The following is a 23,850-nucleotide window of genomic DNA, read 5'->3' as shown; positions in this document are numbered from 1 at the left end:
TTGAAGACAAACACATATATTTACAAAGATGCTTATTATTGCATTGTTACTGATAGAGAAAAATAGATAATAAAGTAAATGATCATCTGTGGTCCATTTTTAGTATCAAGTTGTTAGGATGTGGTAAAATAATACCAAACATATGCAATGATGTTCAAGACACACTGTATAGCTAAATCAAAGCAAGCAGTAAAACTACTTACAGGATGACTGTCCTTAATCCAACAATGAGAAATCACAAAAGCTCCAAAATCAGAAATGCTTTGAGTGCAATATGGTGTCACAAATGGAAAATCCCATGTCTGATTTCATGAGAGTACTAACAGTCAAAACACAAGCACACTAATCATACTGAATAAAATTACCATCAGGTGATGTGTATTAGGTACATGAAACATTGAATTTTACATTTAAAATTGAACCCCATCACCAGGATATGTCATTGTAAGTATGTATTTCCAAACCCCCAAAATTCAAAATTGCAAAATATTTCTAAACATATTATAGATAAGGAATATTCAGACTTCTATAAAGTACAAGTTGGATTTGTACCCAAACATGAAACAGATGGCACCGTACTTGAATTAGGGTAATTCTCAGATCAACAAAGGAATTGCTAGGGGTGAAGGGTGCACAGGGAATGGGGAAAAAATAAGAACCAAGATACATCATGTACAGGTACAAGCACCCAATGATAAATGTAAGCATATTGTGTACCTAAAGTGTACCAATAAAGAATTTAAACAAAAAAAGGAAAAAAAGAAAGAAAGAAAGAAAGAAAGAAAGAAAGAAAGAAAGAAAGAAAGAAAGAAAGAAAAAGAAAGAAAGGAATTGCTACTAAAGGTGTGGGCAGAATGTTCAGAAAATCCAAGGGTTTCCAAAGAAGAATTCTTCCTACTCCTAGAATGGCAAGAACAAGAGAAGGAGCAGCTTCAGGAACTCAGAAAAAAGCGTTTAGGGACCAGTGTCTTGAGAGGCATAAGAGTTGTAGTCAACGGACAGATATTTTGCGGTGACCTTGGTCAGAGAGAAGGAGAGCGAGGGAAATAAATGTCTCTCACTCTGCTCTCTCCTGCTCATCTGCCAGATGTTTTCACTCACTGCACTTAGAGAGACAGAGGGCAAGAGACACTTGGGTGTCTCCTGGAATACAGAACAGGACAAACAAGGGTCAACCTAAGATAGGAAATGCGAATGTACTTGCACACTTGGATCCCATTCTAGTCTAAATAAATGTATAATAAAGAGTTTAGTAAAACACACTGAAACCTCAGAGGTAGTTACCTCAGGTGAAGGTGGGCTTGGAATCGAGGGAAATTTTTTCTTCTTTAAATTTACTATTCAGTTCATTTACTACAATAAACATTTCATTGTGGAAAAAGAAGCTTTTCTTTGTACATAATATTTATATCTGTGCCAATTTTTATTATAAATATTTTATAGTAGTTGTATTTGTTTATATGAAGAAATTAATTCTTAGGAACTGAGGAGAGAAAGGTGACATTTGCATAACCCTGAATCACTCTAAAGTTGCCTGAGACAAACCTGCATTTCCATTAAGGTTAATTTGTAAAAGTGACTGTGACAATATGGGAAAAAAAGGAAGAAACGTTGATCTTTACTCTATATTTAAAGTGAAAGTCATTAAACAACACTTCCAACTTTTCATCTGATTTTCTGTGTTTTAAATATTCATGTAAAGCTGTAATATAAACTTAGGACTCAGTATGCCAATGACCGAATTGCCAGCAAAAATATGTCAGAAGTTAGAAGGTATAAAGACATATGGAGCTTGATTCAGACATGAAAAAGCAGTACCATGGCTCAAGAGAACTAGGTACTATCCTGTCAGATTTCTTCATGGTTACTGAAAATGATCAGAAATGAGTAAAAAGCAAAAAGGAGATGAGTCTTTGTATATGACAAGGAAACCAACGATACATTATGTAGATTTTGTTTTGTTTTGTTCTGATTTTTTTCCAGATGCTTGGAATCGAACTCAGGACCTTGCACCTGCCAGGCAGGCGTGGTGCCACTGAGCTACATCTTCAGCCCCACGATGTAAGTTTTAAAGAATGTGTGCAGGAGAGGACATTCTAGTTGCACACAATAAAAAGACTTTTTCAGATTTTAGATTTTTAAGACTTCTAGGAAAAAATTGCATGTTGAAAAAATGAAATTTATCTTGAAATGTTAATTTTAGATTTGAGTGCTTCTCACACTGTTGTGATCCTCCTAATGGAGACTCAAAGCTAACTTCCAAACTTCAAGCCCGTCTGAACTCATTGCATAGACTTTTACCCCAAGAATGATCTCACTCTTACAATCACCCTAACACCATGTAAAGTTTTAAAATTAACTCAGGATTACTGTTAAAAATAATGAAGAAGCACATAAAAAAAATCCATTAATTTTTGGAGAACTAAATTGCTTTATGGTAGGTATTACTAGATTTGAATTCAAGAAGGGTGAAGTAAGCCATGAGGCATTTACAGTAGTGCATATGATAGGACACAGTAAAGGAATACGTTTTCAGGAAACATTAGAATCCAATAGTTATTTTATTGTTGTTTTTGAGACAGGGTCTTGCTTTGTAGTTGAGGCTGGCCTTGAACTCACTATGTAGCCCAGGCTGGCCTCAAACTGGCAGTGATCCTCCTGCCTCAGCCTCCTGAGTGCTGGGATTACAGGTGTGCACCACCATGCCTTGCTCTCCAGTAGTTAGTTACTTTTTAGTAATAAGAAAATAAATCAATCTAAAACCTCAAGATAAAATCAACAAGTATCAGTGATTTTAAATTCTTTATTATTAATGCACTTAGAACGATATCTGAAAGTCAATTAAAATGTTCTCCCCCCTTATTTATTTATTTATTTTTTATTTATATATTTATTGGTACATTTTAGGTATACAATACATTTACATTCATCATTGGGTGTTTGTACCTGAACATGATGTATCTTAGTTCTTATTTTTTCCCCCATTACCTATGGGTAATTTAAATGTTCTTGAGAGAATCCAGTGTCTTTTTTTTTTCTGTCACCAGATTTAGTTATCTGTGCTCAACAAAATGTGGCATGTAGCATGTCCTATTATTTTTTTCAGGAACTTTATCAGTTTCACAGATACACTGCATTATTCCAGCAGAGTATTATTTTACAAAATAAATATCTCATCATTTGTAAACTATTTTCATTTTTAACTTTTTGCTAAAAAGAAATCAAGCTCCCTGTCAGTGTTGAGCTTATCATGGCAATGAGCCTAGTGAGAGTCTGGCTTCTAATAGGCTGCAGCATATACTACTACATGCACAACATTTTGTTGGTTTTCCTCTCTCATATTTCTGAATATATGAAGAAATCTTTAGAGGGAAAATAACATAACATAACATAAATTTCTTTCACATGGAGCACTGGTGGCATTCTTGGACTAGGTTGAGTATCAGAGGCTTCAGAATTAATCACATGTTTTTGACTTTGATCAAGTTTCCCAATCAAAAATTCATTCAACTTTAGCACAAATAGATGACCAAGATATAAGAAAATTTGTGACAAGTAAAACAATTTTAAAATATCCTTAGAGTTTTGAAGGAAACTAGAAGTTTTCAGAGGTTTGGAAAATAGCATAGAGAAGATTCAAACGTGTAATATTTTAAACACTCATTTTCGGAGGACTGGATACTAATTTATGTCTAAAGTTTTTAATCTCCAAGAAGAGAGAGGTGAACAGGAGAGAGGTGGAGTCGAGAAAGAATGTGAACGTGAAGTCTTTTTAAGTACAAGTTCTGAAGTGACTGGGAAAGGAGTACACCCCTATTTTTTTGGCCCACAGGGATACTTGGAACAGCCTGGGGCTCACATTATTCCCAGTGCCAAAGAGATCATTATATTCCTTTGTGTTTAGGTGAAGTCATTACAAAACTCATTAAAATGTAAATATTAGCTAGCAAGGCTATTGGGGAAGTTTAATAATTTAACCATTGATTTCTCAGCCAAGTTTGAGAGAAAGGGCTATAAGAAATGGGTGCTTTCCTAGCTGATTCTAAACTTCAGTCCATGTGGAGAGGACCAAGACTCAGTAGAAACACAACAAGAATGACAAGGAAAGAAATACTTAAAATGTATAGCTACTAAAGGAGAGTTGGTTGTGTTCACAAATGCCGGTAGGTAATTTGCTGGGGGTGAACATGATGCTAGCAGCAGGTTGTAGCATCGGGATATAGGGTTTTACAATATACCATGTCTTCACTTTTAAAATGTCTTAACATCCTATTAGGCCAGTACACTCAAGGTAGTATTTACATGGAGAAAGGAAAGATAAAGTTAAGAAAGGGAAGAGGAGGGGAAGGGAGGGGAGGGGAGAGAGGAGAAGGGAAGGAAAGAAAAGGGCTCATCATGAAACTCCAAAGTTTTATCAAACGAAGCAATAAATTTATGATGTGTGGACATAACAAGAAAGTTATTCATAAGAGAAAACAGGACCCCCAAATCACTTTCAACATCTTTACAAGCATCTTTTAAAATAGTTATTGTTATGTTAAGTTTAACACCTGATGAAAATGCCTCAGAGAAGTTGTTTAATTTGTCTAAAGTCTAAAAGAAAATATGACCTAGAGCTTTGAATATAGGTGAATTCTAATTCATCACAAATTCATTATAAGTTTTGTACTTAGGGGGAAAGAAGTTGAGAAATAGTAACAATTTTCACTTTTCTATATTGTTCTTGTGCAGTGTGGTTTAAAACCTGGTTTGAAACCTGATTCTGTAAATCAGTCATAGTTAACAAAGGTATGACACAAGAAAATTTGAAAACAATGTTTTTAAAAATAATTCTTGGTCAGTTATTAATAGTTTTATGGGATTTTCCATAAGGTTGTATGGCTTTTAAAAAGTAGCAATGGTGTTTTGAAATTACAAAGTAAAATGGTTTTCTTTGCCAACTACATGACATGGCATAAGAGACTGATCTACACCAAGTTATAGACCAACATTACCTGTTCATGAAAATAGAACCATATAAATAACAATGATTACTTGGGGGAAACCATTGCAATTTATGAATTTACTGATCTTAATAAAGTAATTACATGTAGATAAATTCTGTTATTACAACCAGAAGCAGAGTCCAGAGGTCTTAAAGATAAAGAGTCATCTCGCTGCAGGAGCCACAGGCATAGAAGTAGAAAGTGCTGGTACTCCATCAACAAATAACAAGTGAGACTTCAAACCAAGAGCAGTAACATAAATTGGTGTCTGGCATAGAAGCTGTTAGTGGGCATCTTTGGAAGACATCTGTGATAATATTTTAGAGAAGCAAAGACTGCACCAGGGACACAGTATATAACATTGCCTCATGTTTTTATAGCTTACAGAAAGGAAAACTGAAAAATAAACCTATGATTTGGTCATTTCTTGCCATATAATAAAATATAAAACACACTCTAGTCATTTATTTTATATTTATAAACAGTAGATTGAATCAACTTTAAATTTAGCTCAAGGTTGATGCTAATCTGTTACTAAATTTTGAAACTATAGATGTATTCGTATATTCCTACTAAATAATAACCTGAAGGTATTACCATTTTTAACTTTCAAGTTGACCAAGTTGTTATCTAATTCTAGTCAAACAAATAATCAAGAAAAATCATCAAAAGAAAAAAGACAAAACTGTGCCCATGACCCAAAATTCTGGCAATTTCTGTAAAAAATTATCTAAATACATTCAAAACTGAAACAAATGTGATTAAACTGAACTTTGTGTGTGTGTGTGTGTGTGTGTGTGTGTGTGTATTACTTCCACAAGTGTTTATATTTTTATTATTCATTAAGTTTGTTGGTAATTTTGGGTATACAATATGATGACATTCGTCATTGGGAATTTGTACCTTTACATGATATATCTTGGTTCTTATTTTTTCCCCATTCCCCTGCCCTCCCTTCAACCCCTCCACCCCTCCCTATTTACAATGACTTTGTTTTCATTTTTTCCTTTTCTCATATTTATTTTTTTCCCTTCTTTCCTTTCCCCTTTCAACTTTCCCTTTGAACCTTTTCTTTCTATCCCACATTATCTAATATACATTTTGATCTTTATTTACACTTTCAGTTTCTCACATCAAAGAAACTTCTCTATTTACACGTGTATGTCCTATTTATTTCACTTAAGAGTATTGCCTCAATGTGTATCCATTTAGCTATAAATGTCTCTAGTTTCTCATTCTTCAGAATTTATGGTACACAACGAAAGCAGTCTTATGAGAGAAATTCATAGCAGTGAATACTCATATTAGGAAAACAGAGCGAGCTCAAACAACTTAATGCTGAAACTCAAGCTTCTAGAAAAAGAAGAGCAAGACAAACCCAAAGCTCATACAAGGGGGGGAAATTATAAAGATTACAGCAGAAATCAATGCAATGGAGACTAAGAGAACAATACAAAAAATCAATGAAGCAAGGAGCTGGATCTTCAAAAGAATAAACAAAGTTGACAAACCCTGATCCAACTTTATAAAAAAAAAAAAAAAAAGGAAAGGCCCAAATCTATGCAATTAGGATCGAAAAGGGTGAAATTACAATTGACCTAGCAGAAATCCAGAGGATCATCAATACCTACTTTGAGAACCTATACCCAATAAAATTGAAAACACAGAAGAAATGGACAGATTCCTAGATACTTATGAATTACCAAAGTTGAATGAAGAAGACCTAAAAATTCTAAACTATCCAATATCAATCAACAAAACTGAAAACATAATTAAAAACTTATGAACAAAGAAAAACCCTAGTCCTGATGGCTTCACTGCTGAATTCTACAAGACATTTAGAAAAGAACTATTGCCACTACTGTTTAAACTCTTCACGGTATTTCTTTTTAAAACCATCAAGTTAATTCATTATTCTTACTAAAATAGAAAAATGTGCCAGTCTGTCTTTTATACACAATGTGAACACCACAAACAATAACTGGAGCTTAAAATAATTAATACTACACACCCTTGTCTTTGAACTACACAGGTGTCAGCCAGGGGGCTTAGAAATTAATAAGCTCTTCAAGGCTAGAAATAAGAAAATATGATAATTTTATATAATATTTCTTGAAAGGCACTTACCTTTTAAAAGGAAGCACACTCTGGCAGCAAATTGCCTGTTAAAATAAAATAAATCATTTATTGGTATTCAGTAAACAATATAGAGAATGACACATTATTATACTCAGCACAATTGCAGGGCAACTTTAAAGAAACTTTTCCTGATCTCATTTACTTTCTTTTTTCCATAAAATGAAAATTACCTCCTTGGTTATAATAATTAAATGCTTTTCTGTTCATTGCATGTGCACTGAAACCTCAAAAACTAAGGAGTTTCATGTCTGAGAGCAAAAACAGAAATTACAGGGCACATTATCCTGGTCATGGGTGTAAAATCTAGTGTATTCCTCTCACTGTGTCTAATGAGAACCATGTGAATTAATGTCTATACCAGAAACTTTAAGAGTTAGATGTTGTCAATAAGTCCCTTTCTACTAAATAAAATTAAAATAGCACCACATAGAAATTATTACTATCAGGTATATCAGATGCACTTTTTACAAATGTTTCATTAGCTGGGCTGTGAATTCTGTACATACATTTTTTTTTTCATTGAACTGGATTAAAATCTGAGAGAACTGTTATTTATAATACCTCACAAATATTACTGAGATGAAAACTGGTAAAGTCTTGGTTCCGTGGAATACATAAACACCAAAGATTGTACTGAAACAAACTGGCTTGAATCAATACATTATTTAATCCTAATTAGAGGCAAAAGAGTGGCATGCTGGATGAGAAGGAGCAGAAGACCTAACTTTTGGATGGCACTTTCTTCCCCATAGGACTTTGATTGGTTTTCACAGGAGCCAAAAATCAAAAATATGAAGTATAATTTCCTCCAGAACTCTGCTTGTTTGCATATGCAAGACTATGACGTGCAATGTTTCAACTGTCATTGTATATCATGAATGCTGGCATTCTACTTCCTCAAGTTATAAAGGTATTTCTTTATGACTTAGTTCTATCGCATCTTCAGAACAGTTAAGATCCAAATACTTGCAAAGTTGATACCACTCATATACTAATTTGTAAACAGAGATAGGTCCTGCTGTAAATTCATCTGAGTTCACTTGAGTGTTAAATTGTCAGTGCAGCAAAATTGCTTCACACTCTCCTTCTAGATGGACTGTCTAATCAGATTTAGAAGCGGGGAGGGTGCTTAGACACAGGTGGAATGGCTGTCAGTGGCTCTTCTGGCTCCTCCAAATGGTCTCTGCTGAAACTGAAGCCTCTCATTCCCAGTGCCCATTTGCTCATCTAGGACACATCACCTCCCTGATGGTGCCCTTTCAAACACTAAGGGTTGAACTGAGTAAGAAGCAATGAAAGAATTAACGTAAATTCTCAGCTGCCTGTACAGATGATTTCTAGATGTCTGTTTCCTTGATAAGAGTAGAAGTAATCAGTAAAACAACAACAAAACCCTCACATTCTAGTCCTGTTAATTCTTTAAAATAACTGAAAAAATAAAAACAGGTAAATGACATTTTGCTTTCCCCACTACTGCCCTTATGGCTAAATTTCCACAATCTCTAACAATGCTTATCATTTCCTCTCGGTAAGAGATTTCCATGGTCCTCTACTTGTTCTTAGACCTAACATTAATCCATTATCCACATATAAAAATATATATATATATATATCAGAATACTGTTTTTTAAAATAAGAAAGAGGTATAATTTCATTCCTATTTAATTTTTCTTTAGGTTAATCATCAAATGAATTTGAGAAACTTTGACATGGCCTCCAAGATTTGTTGCTCAGAACTCTGCTAAATTTCTAGTCTAATTTCTTACAAAACTCTCTCCACTTATCACAGTGTGGATATATTGACTTTTCTTTTATTCTTGAGATTACTCTCCCTCTTTCCAGCCTCAGGCTTGGGAATTTAGCAAATAAGAGTGGCAAAAGCTCCTTCCTTTATCTAACTCTTGCCCCAATCTTTAGATCTTAAACACTTGTTCCTTTGACTCCCAGACTGTGTCCCTCCTGTAATCTAGAAAATTGTCTTTGGCTCAGCTTTCCCTTTCCATGCATTGTTCAGAGTAGTTTTGATCTCTGCTTGGTTCCACTATAGGCAGAGTGAATACAGAATTTAGTGTCCAGACTGGATGTCTTTTGAGACATGAAGAAGGCAGTAAGCAGTCAGGATGCTAGGACAACAGATGTGATGCAGGGCTGATGTGAGCAAACCAGGGCACATGGCTAACCACCCTTTGGAAGAAAAATGATCTTTTAAGCTTAAAGCTGACCAACTTTAAGGGAACATCATGCAAACAGCTGATGCGTTTTCAAAGCTGATGGTTACTCACATAACATGTTACCCAAACAAAGTTAAAGTGTGAAAAATCTGTAGCATTCTTTCTCTGTACTAAAACACTGTAGTAAAATTTCACCAAATATCCACAAGTAAAATCAAGACTATATACAACAAACTTATAAGGTTATTTACATGTGGACCACAGAATAAATCAAAACTATCAGTTAAGTGGCATTTTGGCTCCAAGGCGGGGCTCACATTTTCCAGTTTCTCTTTCACCATAAACACATTCAATATAAATTTATTTCCAACCAAGTATGGTGGCAGCTAATATTTACCACTCTGCCTAAATACACTGATGATAGTGTAGATACAAAACAATAGAGAAGCCACTAATGAGGGTTATAAGACTAGCAGCACCAAAAGGGGCATTCAGCACTTCTAAGAACTTTCTACCTCCTAGGCAATTCAATCAATAAAAAGTCCTCTGAGAATATTTTAGCGATAAGTATAAACATTACTTTAGTGTGAAAACCAGCAGTAGATCATTCCTTTCAGAAGGTCAGCCTTCAAATTAACACTTCACAGAGATGGATAAGCAAAGAAGAAAGAACTGAATATATTGTGTGGGGGTCCTTCAATCAGCCACTTTCCCGTTTACGTATTTAATACTTAGGGTAAGTTTTCCATTTGTGTGTGTTTTGCACATGCACTGCTGGGTTGGAGATTGAAGTAGAAGTGTGATTTTTCAAGAATGAGTCTGTTTTACTCAGTCAGTAGCAAATGAATATGCAGTGACATGAAATATGAGGAGACGTGACAGCTCACAAGATAGCCAAGTAGATGTCTTTGGTCAAATTATGGAAGCCTTTGGAAGAAGAGGAAATAATACTAGAGAATCCTGATCAGTATATTATGTTAAGACATTTTAACTATTTTTTTTAAATTGAAAAGAATGTAGAGGATTTTTAAAAGAAAAGCTGATGTCATATTTTTGACTCTGATAACCCAGTTAGCAACATGGCAGATGGAGACTATGGATGTAACAGAACTGTTAAGAGATTTTTGCAGTAATTCATAAGTGAAATACTGGTGACAGGCTTACGTGGCACAGAGGCAATGAGGGTGTAAAGGGGAGATTCCCAGTCTACTTGAGGGTATAATTGATAGATAATTTTAACCATCTGAGAAGAGAGTCTTATAGAACATCTTTCTAAGCTTTCACTTGCCTGTCCAACATATAATTTGTTGAATTACATATCATCCAAAAAAAAAGGAGGGTGAAAATAAGGGATGAGGGAGATGATAAGTCTGCTTTAAGGTTTTTAAAATGTTACATTTTTGAAGTTTAGTAGGAAAAATGCAATACTTGACTCAACACTTTAATATATCTTACTCTCATTTTATACTTTATTGTCATTTTATAATTGAGGAAATATAAAAAACATATCTGATGTTTGCTGTCTCAAGGTCTAATAGATACTCTGTAGGAGAGAAAGGATTTTACTTCAACTTCCTCAACTCTAAATTCTATTCTTTACAGAACTGGATCTATGGTTCAGTAAATTCATACTTTTATATCGCAGTTTTCCCTCTGTAAAGAAATAATGACATCTATCCATTTTGTTAGCTGAAATAGACATTATGAAGTTAATATATGCTAAATAACAAAGAAAGCTATAAAGCGAACATATTAGTTCACGTTGGCACAAAATCACTCAAATTTAATTGTCAATAGGCAAATATCTTGTCAGAAACCAAAATGTAAACAGTTGCATGGCTCTGCCCTACCATTTCACATTTGTTGTACTTAATTAGGGGACCAAAAACCATGGTAATGTTGGTAGAGGACAGTGAATATGAAGCATGACAAGACACCAGATGGCTCTTAAAGTTGAATTTGTTATCTACCAAGATATTTAACTCTCAAATTTCTTTCTCTTTCAGTCTGGCTTCTAATGTTCTTTTAATGAAGATTTTTATTTGTGCAGTTTATGGTTGTCATGTGAATTAATTGCTGTTGACAACCTTGAATCTTAAATCTTTGGTGAAACTTAGCATGCTACTTTGTAGTTATAAATAAAAAATGTATTTCTTTTGGTAGAAAGGAGAATTAGATGTTTCGTTATCTTTTCTTTCTTAAAATTTGTTGTACTGGTTTATTTGAATTGTTAATCATCACCAAGCTTAAAAGATTATATCAAATAAAAGCATGTGATATAATGTCTATTTTGTTCCCTTATTAAAATGGGTCAATGCAGTGCCAAAACACACTTTTAGGGTAATTTTCCCGCTTTTCAACTTCTCCTGTTCTATTGTGCAGAGATATGTTATTGTATTAATCTAAAGTCTTGCATTTCATTAAGGATTAAAAAATGTGTCACGCATACCACAAAGCAGAAATATTTATCACTGAAGTTAGTGTCAAATTGAAACACCACCTTTAATTGTGTACAGTACATGGCAGTAAGTCAGCTTGTGGAGTTTTAAGAAGCTACATTTAGATATGAAGAATTTTGTTACTTTAAAGGTATAATGCCCTTTAAAAAATCAATTGAACAGTATTTATCAAAAGCGCATAGTTAGAGGTTAAGAGTACTGACTCAAGGGCCACAATGCCTAGGTTTCAAGAGCATCCATCCTCTCTTTGCTGTAATTTCTTTAAATTAAAAAGAAGGAAAATGTTTCATACTTACAAAACTAGGGTGACAATTACGTTAGAGTACACAAAACTCTTAGAATATTCTCCAACCTTCAATATATATCAACTTTTATAATGATTTTAGTAAGTCTATTTTTTTTTTTGCTATTTGATATAAAACTTTTCAATAAAACATATGTTGTAAACATAAGTTTTCCTCAACATAAAAAGTTGTAATGTCTCAAGTATACAGAACACAGCAGAAAATCAGATGGTAAGAAAAATATGAGTAGCAAATAGATAACACACTGCAGAAAACCTGAAGAATTCTGGTTATACACCTTTGTTAGGTCAGCACTATCCTACAAGTGATGAAAACAAACAAGAATCTTGCCCCTTAAGCAACTTGTAAAGTTGGAAAGTACTTCTAACTGGTTGAGAAGTAACTGGGATAAGTGCAGTATTAGGTATTATAAGATGATTTCCATGAGAGAGTTAAAAAGAAAGAGATGGAGGAAGGCATGCCATTTTTTGCTAAAAGCAAACTTCTGGAAAGGACTTCCATTACTTCGTGTGGCTACACATTGCTGTTTCACAACCATTTCTTTCACCTTTAGAATTATTGCCTCTGGACTAGGCTACAGTAATCAGTCTTTCTAGTGGTGAATGCCTCATTTAGAAACATTGTATTGCTGAAAAACCATTAATTTAACCATATTTACTGAAAGATGCCATCATAGGCTCTGCAGTCTATCATTTTGAGAATGAGAACAAAATGAACAAATTCATTCTAAGTAATGTCAATGATATGAAACATGATGACATGATGGTGCTGTGGGTAACTGAACCATTTTATTTTGCATGGTTATGAAAAGCTGCACAGAAAATACGATATTTGATCTAAGAAGAAATTGCATGACAAGAACCAGTCAGTTTGGAAAGATCTGGTAGCAAAACATTCTAGGAAGCACACACAACAGTGAGAGTCAAAATGGAGGAAAACATGTTGGAACATAAAAGGAGAGAGGAGATTCCCATGAAAAGACTTCTGAAAAAGATCTAGAAGACAGGAATAGGAGCTGACTAGGACTTTGAGTGGCATTTTCTAAGTGCAAGGGGATAACACTGGGTATAAGAGGAGTTATGTGTCCTGATTTATATTTTTAAAATAATTCTTCAGGGGCTGTATGAATGGCCAACAGGTGTCAAGGATACAAACCAGAAAAACAGGTGAGCAGTTAATGCAGTAGACCAGGCAAAAGGTGATGGCCAAACAGGAATGATGATTTCAAAGCAGATGGAGAGAAATGTATGAATAAATTCTGAAGGTAGACCTCACAAGCACTGGTGATTATTGGTGTTATGAGTTGTGTCTAGATGTTCTCCAAAGCTTCATGGAGTCAGAGGTGGGCAGTTTCAAAGGTGGCTGTGTTAGGGTGTGTGATGCTGGGATTAAGGGTACCACACCCTAGGTGTGGGTGGCACCACCCGAAAGGCACAAAGCCTGGATGCAATATAAAGGGACAGAATGAAACTACTTCTGCTTCTGCTGCTTGCTGCTTGCCCTGCCATCCTATGAACCCTTTCTCCTCCATAATGCCCTTCTTAGGTGCCACCCTGCCTTGGAGACAGCTAGTTATGGACTGAAACCTCTACAAACTGAGCTGAATAAACCTTTCCTCCTTTAACTTTGGGTAGGGGTATTTTTTCTGAGCAATGAGAAGAGTAACTGAGACAATTAGATGTGCAAGTGTAAGAAGATAGGAATTAAGTACAATGCCCACATTTCAGGAAAGAAAAATACATTATATTGCCATTTGCCAATATACTACTAAGAGAGGAAAACCCAATTGGGGAGAAAAATAAAGATTAATATTTAAACATAGATTGGTATACAGAGACAATGAAGGAACAATATTACATACATGAGTCTAAACTAGAATAATGTGTTTGGCCTGCAGTGAGTGTGTATTAAACGGCACTGTTGAACTGTCACACTCTAATATTTCTTCATTATGTGTGCTGGTTTATGCATGTCCACTGTGTAGGATGTTTCACAGCTTTCCTTACATCTTTTTACTGCATGACAATGTCTCCCCCAGGCAGTTGTGATGAGTGACTGATAAGTGGAGACTGGGGGAGGGGACAAAATTGCTCCAGGTTGAGAATCACTAGGATACAGGTATAGATTTAAATGAAAAACTAAAGGTGGAATTTGGCACCAGGGATATGGATGATCTCACCAGTGGGAAGGGGGTAAAAAAGAGTAAAGGGCTCAACCCAGGGAACTCCAGAATTGGAAGCTGAACAGAAGAAGAAGAGCCAACCAAGAAGATATTTAGGCAGAAATTAAATGTGATAAGTGTGGAGGGTTGGAATTCTGGAGAAGAAACAGTTGCCAGTGGGAAAGAATTAACATGTGTGATTCATATGATTAAGTAAACAATCACGGAAAAGTAATCACTTCCAGACATGTCTCCAAAGAGAACTTGTGGAAAGAAGTCATGAGATAGGCTCAATGTGAACATTTCTATAATCATCAGTTATTTCCGCAGGACATTTTGTTTGGCAACAGATAGGAGTTGCTAGTTTAAAAGCCCTGCCTCAATAGGATTGCTGTTAGTTGAGGTTTAGTCTCAAGCAGCTGGATACAGGTGAGGTTGATGCTAATCTCCGCCCTGGAATTTGTTCTAGATGAAGGAAGATACTGACCCCCAGCTCCCACCTGCTTGCTTCCTACTAGTGAGCAATAAAGCTACACACGTATACTGATGTCTGAACTGCCACAGAACAAGGCCAATTTGGCAAAAATGACAAAGCATTCTGGAGAGAGACATTGTCATGAGAGTAGAAGAAGTTTGAGTCAGTATATTGATCTCTCTTCTTCAGTGGACCACAATGCCTCCCTGGACACAGCATCTTTAGTTGCTCATACTGGAAACTGTCTGATCCTGTAAGCAGTGGTTGAGGAGCTGTTCTGTGTGTGTCACAGGGACAAACTGCATTTTCACAATACTGGAGTTCCCATTCTTCTGTCAGGTATGGTTAAACCTTCAGGCTGTCAGAAAGGGGACAGAGAACTTTGTCTCACTTCACCCCAAACCAGAGTAATCTAAATTAAAACAGCACAAAAGCTGTGGAAAGTGGCGACTTCAGCACCCTGAAGTCATCTGGTAGCTGATCCAGATTTGCCATTCCATCATGGATGTTTCCAGGAAGACTAGAGATCACAGAGCAGACAGACAGCAGGTGACTGGGGAAAGCAGGGAGCACACAGACCAGAGCAGTCAACCACAAAGGAAGCCATAAATTTATACGTGCCATGTCGGAGCATAGGGGGCATTTGAATTTTAGTGGGTACAGTTAGATGATGCTTCTTGATTTTAATGTAATTCAAGTAGATATCAGTAAAAAAAATAAAAAGCATTCATTACTTCTATAAAAAAAAAAGAAAATTTCATAAAAAATTAGAGAACTAAACTAGTTGTATAAATGAAATTATTTTTGAAACAACAGAATAGATAATTTGGGGAGTTGCTTAAACTTCTCTCTACTTCTATTTATCTTCTATTTTGTTTTCTTTCTCTCTCTCTCTCTCTCTCTCTATATATATATATATACATACATATGTTGTTTCCCATATAAGAGAAATAATGTGATATTTAAGCTTGTGTGTATTATTTATTTCACTTAACATTATGACAGACTATACTTTAAAAACTTGTCATAATTCATAACCCCATTTATTAATTCATAGTACTAATTTCATTCAATTTTCACCAGCTGCTGATTGGAATGCACATTAATTTTGTCAATCTGATGGGTTAAAAAATGTGCTATTTTTTGTTACCCTAAATTGTAATTCATGTTTACTGGTGAAGCCAAACTTCTTTTTAAATACTTGCAGATTACTTGAATTTTCTTTTCTGAATATCATCCATTTTTTTGGCTTTATTTTGGGTTAGATTCTCGGTCTATTTCATACTCATGTATTAAAGCTTTCTATTAGAGACATTAATCTATATTTTAAAATATTATGCTATTTAAATATGGGTATATTTCTGCAAAATATTTCACATATCCTCATAAATCATTGATGTTTGCTTGGCACCTGCTCCAGAGAAACGGAAAACTTAGACCTCTCCTTTGCGATAATTTGGGAATCCAACCACTAAGAAAGATTGGCGTTCCTTGTAGTATAACAGATGGGACTTCTACATTATAAAAATATAGGTTATTAGTAGAATTCACTTTTTCAGAAAAGTAACAACCTGGTAGCTTTAGGAAAATGGATGTAACTTATTCCTTTGCTTTGAAAGACACTGGGTCTTTCTATGTTGTTATATTTATATTGAGTTTTTTCATTTAAAATCAATTTCCCAAACAAAATGTGCTCCCTTGGGTAATACTATTTGTTAAAGGGAAAAAGGTCTGTGGCCAGATACACTTGGAAACTACTTTTATATATTTATAAAAATGTTTTATTGAAGGATTCTACAAATATTTTTAAATATTAATGCCCATATGATTCTTTTAGTGAAACTTGAATGTTTAGAATTCCTGAAATTACTGGAATAGTGCTCTTTGAGATTGCTTTTTCAAAAAAGACCATGAGAGCTAGCATTCCATGAAATATTTTCTTTAATAAATACTGGCACCAGGAAATACCTTCACACTTTTTGGAAATGACTGACTTTCCTTGTGTTTGCCTTAGTACTGCCATCTCCTCACAGCAAATCCTTCAGAGACAGCAGTAACATTCTATGAAGTTACTACTGGAAATTTTTTGAAATGATTCATAAATTCAAAGCAAAGTTGGAGTTAGGTGGCACAATTTAAATATAAATGTAGTTAGGCACAGAGTAAAATAAAAAATCATGCTCTGTGTGTGTGTGTGTGCGCACGCGTGCGTGCGTGCGTTTGGATGCTCTATTTCCAGGAAGATTAAAAATAGGTCCACATTTAACTAAATAATATATGAGATGATATATGTGAAAAATTGAAACAACTTCAGAAAAGCCTTTACAAAATAAGTAGAGTTAAAAGAGAATAATATAATATTTTACAATTTAGTATCACATTGGTTCACACGTATGATAGATCTTAGCTTCATTTAAAACTTTCTTGTAAGCCTTTCATTTTTCTAAATTTATTTGAACTGATAAAAGACCAATACAGTTGAGGGAATTAACATAAATCACCTATATTCACATGACTTGCCCATTGTCCCTTTAATTTGTGGTTACTATTGACAAAAATCTAGGCAAATGATGGATAATAACTCACTTCTGGCTTTCTAAACTGGTCATTCTACCCACAGTTTTCAGTAATTACTGCTTCCTTCACTGTTGAGTACATAGAAACATTTCTTCTAAAAAAGCAGGATTATGCATTGCCTATTAAAATTACAGCCAGCATCTCAGAAACCGAAGTAAATACTTTCACAAATAGCATTCCCAATGAATAATGCTGAAATCAGACTTTTTTTTTTTCATCTCAAGTGCCGCAAGTGGCTGGCACCTTTCCCAATGGCCACTTTGTAAGTGCGATTATGACAACGTGACGGTGACTCACAGGTGCCAAATTATGACGAGCAGAGCAAATCTGTGTTCTAAATATGATAAGGTGAGAGCAGCAGAACTCTGGGCCCCAGGTGATTTCCAGGAAGACACCTCTGTTAGTGGGTTCACTATCTATACCATGCAGCCGCCAACTCTAATAACCTGGCTGGGAGAGAAGCACATCTAAAAATGCAAATGGATGAAAAACTAAAACTAGGTTGCATAGTAACGTCTTAAGCTGATTTGAGAGATGTATGTTTGAAAAGCATAAGCTTCAGCTTTGGAAAATGCCTTTTGTTGCACTCAACACATATTGGGTTAGAACTAAGAAAGATACAGAGAAATTCTGAATGCCTTTAAAAATTCCTTCTCCAAACCAGACACCTTATAAACAATGTAATAGCGAGTGAAATAACAGCTTGTTTCTTGTTTTAATCATAATATTTGGAAACTTATTTTTATTGTACATATGCTCCATAGATTAGGGGTTATAGTTAAAGATGTATGGAGCAGAAAATATTGATTTGGAACATGCATCTTAAAAAGAACAGCTTTACATTCGTAGAAACTACTTCTCAGTCTTGTAGTGCAGCACTTAGGAATGATAGAATCACAAATTATGCAAGACTGTTTTTACTGGTTGCACCTACATTTATACATATTTGATTCATACATTCTGACTTCCACCAAGTATGATTGTCAGTTTAACTTATGTAAACTCACTTATGGTGTGAATTTACACATAAATTCAATCTTTTTCCTGTCAAATCCAGAAAAGGCTTTTATTAGAAATAATATAATGTAGATGAATATTAGAGTAATTTTACCTGAACGATGAGAAAATTAAGTGTATTTTTTGTGTCAAGCTATGAGTCTAAATACATTGTTCAAAATCAAATTTGTAAATAAGAAAAAATTTGTCAATGTTTACTTAGATGTATCTATGTACTTCAACCAACAGTGGTATTTTTGAAAATTATATACTATGAAGAAAAGAGTTTTAACATAGATAGCTTCCTAATTACTTTTCAAGAAATTTTCCTTTTCATGTTTTATTGCAAGTTATAGATGAATTTCAGAGTTATTTACAAATAGTAAGCTCTCTGTGAGAAGGAACCTTACTTGTTTTCCATTGTACTCCAAGAAACTAGTACAGAGCCAAAAACACGGTAGATATTTTAAAACTATTTTAAATGAACAAACACAAAAGAAATTAAAATTAATTTTTAAATGAAACATTTAAAATACTTCATTAACTATCCAAGTCCAGCAATCAATATAAAATACAATTTATATAAAATATCTACATTAACTCAGATATTTTTAAAAGTTGGTGTTTTTTGAAGAAATTGCTCAAAATATTTATCACTTTTTGCCCCTTTTTATGGGTGACATGAAGAGAAAAATAGACCATTATCATGTAGAAATCACATGGCACAGCAACTTCAAAAGTACTTTAACATAATGCTACTTATTTTCAGAAATTCTATGACACAGCATGTCCTCCTCCCAGCCAATGTGGCATCCCTAGCAATGCAGGGCTATTTCATTCCCACCTTGTGATGTTTAATGAAGCACTGAGCTGCACACACTTTACCTATTTCTGACAAAATGCTTTTATTCTCTCTGAGAACCTTCTATACCCTACACACACCATAAATTTTGTACAGATATAGTCTCATTGACTTAGGTGCCATCATATTACTCCCATTTTACGGGTATGGAAATTTAGGCTCAAATAGGTTAATAACTTAACCAAGGTTATAGATCAAGGAAGAGGTAAAATAGGAAATTTAATGAACAATTGGGTCATAATAATTTTCTATATTCATTGCATGTATATGCAATGTTCACTAAAGTATTATACATATGATATATAAATAAAGATGTAGTTATATATATGTATAGATGTACATAGATATCTCACAGGACTGACAAGATTTTTTCAGTAGTCAGTTGGAAACAAAGAAAATGGTATTGGAATGGTATTGAAATTGTTCTTCTGGTGGCCCCCTTACATGAGTGACTCAGAGCTTTCCTAGGACCTCAGAGTTCAGCAGACGAGTCAGATACATTTGATTCGATTCACCATGATGAGCTCACATAGGTAGGAGAAGTAAGCTAATAAAGATGAAGAAATAAGGATTGTTTAAAGTATCAAAAATGTAATATTAAATTTGAATTAATACTTTAATAAATATACACACATATATGTGGAAATCTATATATTCCTTGACTCACAATGTCCTTCTAAACCTACCATATGTTGACAATGTCATACATCAAAAATGCATTTAACATGGCCAACCTGCTGAATACCCTCACTTAGCACTGAAGTGCACAATAGAGTGCCACTTGTTTTCCTCCATGACCACCTGGCTGAAGGGGAGCTGTGCATTGCTGCCACTGCCCAGTTTTATGTGAGAGGGTCACACTGCACACTGTTGGCCCTGCCAAAGGACCAAAGTTCACAATGAGAAGTGCAGTGTGTACTGAATTTGCATTCTTTTACACACTCATGAAATTGAATAAATGTACTTTAAACCTTCTGGAATTGGAGGCTGCTGTACAGATATATGTACACTCTTCTACATGATTTCACAACCAGGGCTTCTCAGAGAACATGGTAGATCATTTAAAAACACAATCTCTGTGTGATAGGGGTCTTGTAAAATGATGAGAGTAAATTTCCCTTTGGTTTGAAGATTTATGGATGTTGATAATTTTTTCAAATAGAGAATTATTGAGAAATCATAAAATTCAAAATCATGTTGCTTTATATCTACTTCACACAATTATTTTTGAAAAATTACAAGGAACAATTTTATTTAAGTATATTGAAATCAAAGACCATTGGAGAAAAAGTTTACCATCTAAATATAAAATAATATAAGCCGTGTAACATTTATACCTCATGATATCTTTTAGCTGGATGATACTATGATTGTCATTGTTCATATGAGTAAACCAAGGCAAAAAGAAGTTATTGAACTTGTCTCTTTAACTTAGTAGAAGACTGCATAATTCCTGTATTCTGGATAACACTTAAAATACAATATTGAATAACTGATAAAATTAAGTAAGGAAAAGTAAAATATTAATGGGTGAACAAAAGTCTTACAATTAACTCTTTTTTTACAAATAACTTACCAAAATATCCAATCACAAAATGTGACCCCAAATAGGCTTAGTTCTAAAGACAAACAAATACGTAAAAGCAATTAGATAAATCTCTAGAACTCATAATAAAAGGCTAAACATGTACAATGTAACATTTGAATGTAATATGATATCTTGCATCCTGCCATGTTGAAACAGTTTTCTTTCTGTTTTTTACTATGAGATATTGGTTGTTACTATAATAAATTTAATAATTTAATGTAAAAGAATATCATTGATAAGTGAAAGCACTGATACTTAACGTCCTATGTCGTTATGTCATTTTGGCACAACAGAAAAAGAGAAATGTGTAATTATGGAATTAAGTCTATGCTCTCAAAGCCTCTTTCTTGACTGGATTTATAGCACGGTTACTTTGCAAGTAGATAAAGGGCTCTCTCTCTCTCTCTCTCTCACTCTCTCCTTTCCTCTTACTCTGTTTCTCTATAAAAGATACATACTTTAGTGTACCTTAAATTGATCTAAAGAGAAGGCCTGAAACATCAAAAACTTTGTAAGCCATTTAATATTAAAAGCCGTTCCTAAGGGAAATCTATGTTATATTTCACTTGTGATTATTATGCTACAAAATCTAATATTAACATCATCACCATAAGCAAATGTCCGGAAAAGGACACTACTATACTGTGTAAGGAGAACAATTAAGAAATGCGTACAGGAATGGGATCAGAGTATTCTTGAATGCCAGGCTAAGAATTTTCTATTTTATTAAAAGAGCAATAGGAAGCCACTCCAGGTTTTTGAGCTCTATTACATGGCCAATGTCATGTGTTAGAAAGAAAAACCTAACTGCAGTGGATGGATACTTTAAAAAGGAGAAAAACTAGTGACTGGGAGATTATTTAGGGAGCCCATTAAGTTTGCTTAGAATAGTACATGTTGTCTATCATGATCAGTTAAAATTAAATGGAAGATGCTTATATGGTTTGAAATGTAATCATTTAAAAATCATGCCTAATGGGTGTCTTCCAATCTCTGTGAATTAAAGGAGATGGTTAAGAAGTAATAGATTTAAAGCATGTTTAGAACAAAAATGTGCCTTAGAGGTGAAAAAAAGTGAGGGAAGGAAAGACAGGGAGAGAGACTGTCAAAATCCTGTGAATACTTGCCTACTGCACTGAAAAATAACCCTCCAGTGAATTGCCTTCAGGTTGCATTTTCAGAAATTATATTCTAGTAGTGGTCAATTTTTCAACCCAAAGGGTGATATTTCTCTCCATAAATTTGATTCCTAGTCAATATTTCTTATACATCACATGATCTAGGTTTTTCACAGTTAAAAATAACCAAGGTTAAAATGTCTCATAAATACACAGCATCATTAAACACTGGCCACATAAGGTGAATGCTAGGTATTCTGCTGTGGAAAATATATGTGTTATAGGCCTGCTTGTCACTCTTTCTTCTTAGACTATTTCGACAAATAAACAGCAAGGGCATTATTTACAGCTCCCACCATCAGAAGCTGCCACACTGATCCCTATCCAAATCAGAGAATGTGCTAGTTATTTCTATAAGAGGGTGAGGCTCCCTTTGCTAATCCCCAAACATGCCGTAATTACGTGGAGTTGACTGAAGGCAGGTAGATGGTAAAGATTTGAATAAGTTTAGGTTCATTCCAAATACATGACTGCCTGTTGATATTAGAGCCCTAAATGTTTAATACACCTGTGCACTCTTCATTCTCCTTATATGACAGTAAAAATTGGCTCAAGCTAGATTCTGGCACATAATGCTACAGCATAGAAATACATTGAAACTGCGTGAAAAATAGATAGAATCTGATTTGCAGAAAATAGGACTCTAACAATGATCCATTCTCCTCTTTTTTATTCATTCTACTCAAGGCAGTTACTCAAACGACTGACCTCAATTTTGGCTTCTGAGCTATAGGTGGCTCCATTTAAGTCACCAATACTTTTTATCCAAGGTCTTTTACATTTAATGCAAAGCACTTAGTTTGTTATTTGTTTTGAACTCAAACTTGTGCCCATTATTCAGCTCATCCTCTTTCCCACCTCCACTCCAAACTAATTTTTCTACACCCTAATACAACAGTCAGTTAGTGGATACATTGATGACTTCTAGAAACTTTGAGTCGCATTAACTTACTTCCTTCTTCTTGTTGTTCTGCACCTAAGTCCAGAGCATCATCTATTCTCAGCCCTTCGTTTGCACATTTCTACTTGAATGACTTCCTCTTCCCTTCCCATTTTCACAGAGGAATTCTACAATGTCTCATAACCTAAACAGCTGCTTGGAGCAAGAGCCTCCCAAAAGATTTTTGGCCTCCTGTTTCCCCCATCTGTTAACCCTGCTGCTGCCACATCTTTACTCTCCCAAAAGCTGTACTTGTATCTAACACAGCTGCTGCTGCTTGTTCTTCTGAGTTGCACTGACAGCATAAAAGTTCCTCTTACCCTACGGCATGGGCACAAATGAATCACTGATTTAAAATATGAATTAAGATTTATGAGTGATCTTCTATTCGAGATCAAAAGAGAAAAAATATAGTAAGGACATATCCTAGTAATTCTACAGGCTTTCTCTCCTTGTTGACTCTACCAGTTAAAAGTGCTTGCCCAATTAAATTTTCTTCTGTTCAGTAGCTATTAGGATTTAGTTCATGACTGTTGCTCGAAGACCTCTTATGTTGGTAGGTGGCATTTTTGAAAATGACTTTTGTGGGGCACCATAGCTGTTAGAGGTTTTGGGTCTAGTCCAAGAAATCAGCTCACAGGGGGAAGTGGGCTTGGCATGGAAGAGTCCGTCTCTTCCTGGTGACTGACTTCACTCTTCATACTTTCTGGCCAACATAAAGTGAAGAGTTTTCCTCAGCCCAGGCCCTTCCACCCTGCTGTTTCTATGTGAGCCACCCGAACTAGAACTGAAACTTCTGGCCTCCTTTAAGCTGCAGTGTTGGGTATTGTCCTTTAGCCACCAGAACAGTAACTTACACACAGCTCTACAGAATACAATATACTGCTTGGAAATGATTATCAGGAATAGAAACTCTCCTACATTTATATTGAGAGAGAAATATTTGTATGGATGGTAGAATATTTTTTATGCATTTACTCTCTCTTGAACCAAGTCCCTATTTAAAGAGGATCA

General features: G+C 34.7%; 1 protein-coding gene across 17 annotated transcripts in view; it reads right to left on the bottom strand.

Moving 5' to 3' along the window:
- Tenm3 (teneurin transmembrane protein 3) overlaps positions 1-23,850 on the bottom strand; it is a 2,554,979-nt gene that overhangs the window by 2,132,956 nt on the left and 398,173 nt on the right. For all 17 annotated transcript variants that reach the window (XM_087217023.1, XM_087217025.1, XM_087217024.1 and 14 more), the window contains exon 4: positions 7,113-7,147. The gene's annotated coding sequence lies outside the window, so the exon portion shown is untranslated. The remainder of the gene's footprint in view (positions 1-7,112; positions 7,148-23,850) is intronic.

The sequence above is a fragment of the Heterocephalus glaber genome, unplaced genomic scaffold (assembly GCF_053883595.1).
Source record: "Heterocephalus glaber isolate CG9 unplaced genomic scaffold, H.glaber_assembly_v1.0 deba00001461, whole genome shotgun sequence".
Taxonomy (NCBI): domain Eukaryota; kingdom Metazoa; phylum Chordata; class Mammalia; order Rodentia; family Bathyergidae; genus Heterocephalus; species Heterocephalus glaber.
The sequence above is the reverse complement of the archived record's forward strand: the minus strand, read 5'-3'. Positions and strand labels throughout refer to the sequence as shown.